We start from the raw sequence: 6,000 nt of genomic DNA on the forward strand, positions 1-6,000 counted from the left end.
TTCGGGTTCCAAAGAACGTTCACAAACCGGAACACTCACTTCCAGGTTTGCAGCGTTCAAGAGCCAAAACATTCGACTCGCAAGGCATTCAACTTACAAGGTACGACTGTATTATATAGTCAAATTATTCAAACATGTTAGCTGCTTTGAACACTCTGTCATTGATGGCAGGCAGGACATAAAACCTGTAAGCAGATAAAGTTAATTAATCATTTAAATGTTAATATTTAGATGTAATCCAGGTAAGATGGAAATGCTGCAGGGATGAAATCTGCTGATCTGGGAGGAAAGGTATGACTGGTGTTGTTTGGGACTGCACTTCACAGAATCACTTTAATATCTGCAGATAGTATAAGTTGTTTTGAGACTTCTGGTGAAGAGTGGGGTATAAATTCCTAAAATGAATAAAAATCAGAGCTAAAGTGCACCACTTTTGGAGGGTAGAGCAGTCAACGCTAGATTAGTGTTTCCTTCAACACTCATGTAGGAAAGTAGTCTAGAGAGCCACTATTTAGGGACATTCTTCGGTTTAGCACAAAGTATTTTTCTTTAAGTAAGGATGGCAAATGCTTTTAAACTATACCCTGCCTTTTGAGCAATATATATATATATACACACACACAGGAACAGCAGACTTTAAACTTGTTGTGATTGCTTCTTCCACACCTGTCCTGGAAGGCTTAGGAGACACTCTTCAGGAAGCTAGACAAAAACTTTATTGTCTTCTCAAACAAGAACAGCAACAGGACACTCCTGACTTCACTGAGATTCCACAAAGTAAAGTGCCATCTAGTGACCAAACCAGATAATGACACTATCCACACAACCCCCTAAACCTGAAATGTTACTCTTGTATTGCAAGCCACTGTGATGTGATAAGTTATTGCTGCATGGAACATTGGATATCTATTACTTTTTTCCAGACGCTAGTAACTTACCTCACTAGGGTGCGTTCACAAGACTCACTTTAACCACACACAAAATGAGAACACCGTGGTGACTTTCTTTGAAATAAATTCAGAAATCATGCGAACGGGTGATTTCTAGGATTTGTTTCTTTGTTTCCGGAGAGCTTGTGAAGATTGGTGCAGCCTTCCAGGAATCTGGGGCAGGCGTGCGATAATTCATTGCTCTCACGTCCTGGTCTGTAGCTTCCTTCCAAATGAGATTTCCGGGATGGAAAGTTAGCAGCTCCAGTGTGTGACAAGTTTGTAACCCTAGCTCCTCCCTCAGCTGTAATTGTCTAATGCCAGAGTGGGCCGCTGAGCAATAGCAAGAGCTGCCTGCGTATCATCTTTAAATGTGGGGTGTGAAACAGTTGGAAGGCCTGTTTTTAAATGTGTAACCTGAAACACTGGAAACCAGAACTCACAGTGGGGCTTAGCAACAAAATCAACAATATAGAGATAGTTTATGACATGTGATCACCAGAGCAGCAACAAGGTTGCTTAAATATAGATCTAGTAGGTATTAGAATATTTCTGAGAAGTGCACATCAAGCCTGAGACAGATGCTGCTAATAAGTTGAGAGCTTTAGATATTTATTTTTACTTTTAACTGCTCGGCTATATTTATCTGAAAGATTTACCGCTACATTCTTGACATATAGGGATGCTAGTCACTTTCTGCTGTCTAGACGGGACAATATATATAAAACCGGAGAAGATAAGAGGTTTGGGAGTGGAGGAGAGAGGAGAGAGGCGCTCTTTAGGCCTCTTCCTCAACAAACAAACATAAGGCAGCGGATGACGTGATTTTCCTCTCTTTCGATTTTAATAGCTTTTTTGGTGACTCCCTCAAGTTCTGATACATACACATGGCCTGCCAAGATGGGGATGAATCATATGCTCATTTCAGCTTGCTATATGTGCTTGAGGCTGTGCACATGACAGCATTCCGACAGCCTGGAGACAATGTTGTGAAGTTCTCATTTCCCATGGTACAAGTGTAGTCAAGGTTACAGTATTGTAAAGCATTGCACATGGGGCTCCCCTTGAAGGCAGCTTGGAAACATCACATTGGTACCAAATGCTGCTGCCTAACTGGTGACACGTGAAAGTCAGCAGAGCCATTATCACGCCTTCTGATAGTGAACTCAAAGAAGTCCTCAGAGAAGATAGGGAAGTCCTCCAGTGGGACTGGAGCTACAAGTGGACCATAGAGAAACAAGGGGAAGGTATCAGCATGCCTGGGCAAATCTCAGGCTATGTGGAAGTACCAAAAAAAGGGGGGGGAGGAACCCCAAGGGAGGAAAACCCCTGTACATGAAGACTGAGGACTGTGTATGAATTGTCTTCAGAAGCTAGGGGGAGTTGATTGTCAGTTGGAAAACCCAGCCTGGGTGGGAGGAGAGAAGAGTGAACTGGTTAAATAAACATTTACAATTTTATTTACAGAAAATAAGAAGTATAACAATGTGATAGCATAGTATTATATACAGACAGCAGAATGTATCATTTGATGTAATAAACCAGAAATGAGGGGAATTGATGAGGGAAATTGATGAGGGAAGTCAACAGGGAGGGAAGATGAAGGAAGCCAACAGGGAGGGGGAAAACTGAAAAATGAATGTTTAGTAATGATATTGGATATTTGTTATGAGAAAAGAAAATCAATAAAAATTATTTCTTTTTTAAAAAAGAAGAGTGAACTGGCTTGCTGCAGCCTGTCACAGCTAATAGTATACAAGATGAAGGCATGGAAAGCTGGCTGGCTGAAACCCTGAACAGGAACATTCCAGTTAGGGGGTAATGATATACTACAACATTTTGTTGCGGCTCTCCCTTTTGTTACTCTTATTCTGAAATAAGTAAATTGGCTGCCAGTGTATTTTCAAGCCCAATACAAGGAGTTGGTGTTCACCTACAAAACACTAAATATGATACAAATTGTATTGTATTGTATTGTATTGTATTGGCCCATCTAGTCCAACCATGGGAAAACCACAAGTGGCTACCAAGCACTTCAGTACCCTCCGTCCTATGGGTTCCAGCAACTGTTCATGGGCATTATTGTTTTGAAACCTGGAAGTTTCAGGGAGGTTGACAATGACACACAAAAACACGGATCCAATTCACAGCAGAATGTTGGACCAGGTGACCTTAGAGGTCCCTCCCAACTCTTTAAAAAAAACCCCGTAATAATTATTTATAATTTACATCAAGCTTTCTTTTTCCTTGTCTTCCGAATTTAGCTAATCCCTCTCATACATAATAAGTGAAACCCAACCCGACTCAAACTGACACTTTGCTGGGACACTTTGTGCTTGCCTGGCAAAATTACAAACTTTTTTTTCAGAATGTCTGCTCGTTGAATATGAGGTGCGACATGAGTGCGCATTTATCTGTGTCACCTATGCCTCCCGCCTCGGTATATTATAAAGGTGCATATTGTAATGGAGAGAAGATGCCAAGAATATAGTCATGACAGCAGAGGGAACGCCAAAGTGGATAGCCCTTCTGGGAACGTCACTGTCCATGGGGTAGACAGCAAGATGGCTTAGATCCACCTTCCATTCTCTTCACCTAATCTGTGCCAACCATTAACTCAGTTCTTGGCTCTTATTCACGAGAGCTGTTCAGTTTGCTTTTCTATTCATCTCTGTGTGCCATGACTCTCTCCTGGGTCAACTCCAGTGTAAATCAGACCTAAGCATGTTTGTATCACTTGAGTAATTGCTATACCATACTCATGCCGTTCTGCGTCCAGCCCTCCGGCATCTTAGCAGGCCTTCCAGACAAAATTCAAGGCGTTGTTTATGATCTAGAAAGGCTTTCGTGCTTTGGCCTAAGTTCTCTCTGCCATCGTTCTGTCACTCCAGCTCAATTCTCCGACTGCCACACTTACGTTGCTAAAATGGCATTTCCCACACATAAGAGGAAGACTCAGGAGCAGTGGCGTAGCGTGGGTTGCCAGTGACCAGCGCTGTACAGAGGGAGGAGGTTGGAGGGAGGGAAATGGAAAGAGTACGCATGCGCATTCAGCTGTCTAATGGCATCCACATCACCCAGGAGATCACAGCCGCAGAGATAAGAAGAGCCATTACATTGCCTGGAGAAGTCACTTCCTGGTCCGCATAGAGCATGGGTAGGCAAACTAAGGCCCGGGGGCTGGATCCAGTCCAATCGCCTTCTAAATCCAGCCCGTGGATGGTCCAGGTATCAGCTTGTTTTTACATGAGTAGAATGTGTCCTTTTATTTAAAATGCATCTCTGGGTTATTTGTGGGGCATAGGAATTCGTTCTTTAATTTTTTCAAAATATAGTCCGGCCCCCCACAAGGTCTGAGGGACAGTGGACCGGCCCCCTGCTGAAAAAGTTTGCTGACCCCTAGCATAGAGAGATCATTTTCAAAAGAGACAGTGGCAGAAGCACACAGCTGTACTGAGGCAGCACCGGGTGTTGAAGTTTTGTGCCCCTAACAATTTTGCACCCAGAGCAATCACTCCTGTGCCCCGCACTCAGCAGTTGGTTAACCCCAAGGTCTGTAAAAGTATATATAAATATATATTTTGTGGCAAGAGGGAACCCTAAGGGGAGGGAATCCCCTTGCAAAGCAGCCCAGTGAGAACTCATGGACTACCCAGACATTTAAGAGGCTGGGGGAGCTGAAAATCTGATGGGATAGGGCAGTGGTGGCACACATAGCCCTCACAGCGCGCCATCAGCCCATCCACACTCTTCTTGTTTTTTTCCATTTGTTCTCCCGCTCTCCCTCATGCTACAGCTTGCATCTGCTATTAAAACCCAGAACCTTCCCCCCCTTTTTTTCTGCCAGTAGCCAAGATTGTGTTCCGCAATTGGTCTGTTTTTCAATTTGCTATGTCAGTGGCTGTTTCTGATTGGGTGTGACAGCGTTTGTTTTTTAACCCTTTGTGTGCTCGTTTTTTTGGCGCTTTGGCAGACGACGATGTCAGTGCTGCGTATTAGTTCCAGTGAAGGTATTATTCGTCATTTATTTCTGTTCTCTCTCCCCATCCCCCCAGAAAGCTCAGCAGCTTTGGGGCATCCCCACCAAAAAGCAAAGCAACTTTTGCGACCCCCCCCCAAAAAAAGCTCCAAAACTTTGGTCAGCAACTCCCCCCAAAAAAGCTCAACCACTCTGGGCACTTTGCGATAAATAAGTGGGTTTTGGTTTGCAGTTTGGGCACTCGGTCTCTAAAAGGTTTGCCATCACTGGGATAGGGAATACAACGGAGAGACTGGAAAAGGAGGAAGAAGCACATTGATAGAAGAACAGTACAGAGAATCACCTCATTTTCTACATAGGTCGCTTGTTAGCAGCCCCAGCACCAATGACTGGCCTGGTCAGGCACTGGTTAAGGACCCAGGACTCAGAAGGGGCCCTCATGAGCCAGTGGGTCAAACACCCACTGCCTGCACCTTCCACCTTCCTGTCCCTGCCTTGTCTGGATTCTGAAGATACAGTGGTACCTCGGGTTACAGATGCTTCAGGTTACAGACGCTTTAGGTTACAGACTGTGCTAACCAAGAAATAGTACCTCAGGTTAAGAACTTTGCTTCAGGGTGAGAACAGAAATCGCACGGCGGCAGCGGGAGGCCCCATTAGCTGAAGTGGTACCTCAGGTTAAGAACAATATCAGGTTAAGAAGGGGTCTCCAGAACGAATTAAGTTCTTAACCCAAGGTACCACTGTAATGACCAAGGCGGTCTTTTTTCCTCAGACTCTGGCATTTTAAAGGCTTTTTTAAAAGCTTTCTATCCACCACAGCAACCCATCTAGTCCAGCATCCTGTTCTCACAGTGGTCAGCCAGATGCCCGTGAACCCAAGTGCAAGAGCACTCTCTCCTCCTGCTGCTTCCAGCAGCTGGAATCTGCAAGCCTCCAACAGAGCACAGCCATCCTGGCTAGTAGGACATTGATAGTCTTTTTGCCTCCCAGGAAACAATAGTGTTACAAAAGTCGGGTGCCGCCATCTCCACTCTTTGCAAAGCGGTAGCAGAATTCCAGGGGATTCCAGGCACTCACCCACACATATTT

The 6,000-nt window shown here is 44.4% G+C and overlaps 1 long non-coding RNA gene across 2 annotated transcripts in view; it reads right to left on the reverse strand.

The window, feature by feature from the left end:
- Window positions 1-1,292, reverse strand: part of LOC308472962 — a 78,642-nt gene extending 77,350 nt beyond the window's left edge. For both annotated transcript variants that reach the window (XR_013983828.1, XR_013983829.1), the window contains exon 1: window positions 939-1,292. This is a non-coding gene — a long non-coding RNA (uncharacterized lncRNA). The remainder of the gene's footprint in view (window positions 1-938) is intronic.
- Window positions 1,293-6,000: the final 4,708 nt, after the last annotated feature.

Source organism: Podarcis pityusensis, assembly GCF_964106645.2.
Source record: "Podarcis pityusensis genome assembly, chromosome: 3".
In the NCBI taxonomy this organism is placed as follows: domain Eukaryota; kingdom Metazoa; phylum Chordata; class Lepidosauria; order Squamata; family Lacertidae; genus Podarcis; species Podarcis pityusensis.